The 988-nt window shown below is 47.3% G+C and overlaps 1 protein-coding gene across 3 annotated transcripts in view; it reads right to left on the reverse strand.

The window, feature by feature from the left end:
* Positions 1-358: 358 nt before the first annotated feature.
* ak7b (adenylate kinase 7b) overlaps positions 359-988 on the reverse strand; it is a 33,408-nt gene continuing 32,778 nt past the window's right edge. For all 3 annotated transcript variants that reach the window (XM_054738779.2, XM_054738778.2, XM_054738777.2), the window contains one exon: positions 359-988. This exon is cut by the window's right edge and continues 3,305 nt beyond it. The gene's annotated coding sequence lies outside the window, so the exon portion shown is untranslated.

Consider the following 988-nt stretch of genomic DNA (forward strand, 5'->3'; position numbering starts at 1 on the left):
GTTTTGTTTTAATGGATGTTTTATTTAAAACGTCTGACGGGAATAAAGCACTGAGTCAAACCGTGTGTGTGTGTGTGTGTGTGTGTGTGTTTAGTTGACTTTAGAACACTCTTAGCAGCTCATGATGCTCCGACTGCGTCTCATTTGCATAAATTAACATATAAAGTAACAGAACAGATGCAGGAAGCAGGAAAACATTAACCGTCATCCAGCGATGAGGCGACGTCGTTAAAGACGAGCTGCTTTAAGGCTCTAATTATCAGACAAGTTCTGTTATCTGTTTCATCAGCCCTCCTCTTACTCACACACACACACACACACACACAAACACACACACACAGCTTATCAGGCGCCCAAATACTGTAACAATATGTTTTATTTTTATAACAAGTCACTCAGAAAACAGGAAAATATGAATCTCTGTGTGTGTGTGTGTGTGTGTGTGTGTGTGTGTGTGTGTGTGTGCGTGTGTGTGTGTGTGTGCGTGTGCATGTGCGTGCGCGTGCGTGTGTGTGAGTGCGTGCGTGTGTGTGTGTGTGTGTGTGTGTGTGTGTGTGTGTGTGTGTGAGTGCGTGCGAGAACCTCCTCTGACCTGTTTGGCTTCAGGTCTGGCATGCCTCCTAGCAGAAGGTGGTGACTGTGATCTCTGACCTCACAAACCACCACCACCACACACACACACACACACACACACACACACACACACACACACGGTAAAGCTATGCCAACAAAGAGAGGAGGTGAGATTGAGGAGAATATGGAGCAGGGAAGTCTGGATAGGTGAGAAGCGAGCATGTGGAGAACAGAGACTCAACCTTCTGCTGGTGAAAGGTGTGTGTGTGTGTGTGTGTGTGTGTGTGTGTGTGTGTGTGTGTGTGTGTGTGTGTGTGTGTGTGTGTGTGTGTGTGTGTGTGTGTGTGTGTGTGTGTGTGTGTGTGTGTGTGTGTGTGGTTGGCTGCTGCGTGGTGAGTGTGCCCTCTGTCATTCA

The sequence above is a fragment of the Nothobranchius furzeri genome, chromosome 18 (assembly GCF_043380555.1).
Source record: "Nothobranchius furzeri strain GRZ-AD chromosome 18, NfurGRZ-RIMD1, whole genome shotgun sequence".
NCBI lineage: Eukaryota > Metazoa > Chordata > Actinopteri > Cyprinodontiformes > Nothobranchiidae > Nothobranchius > Nothobranchius furzeri.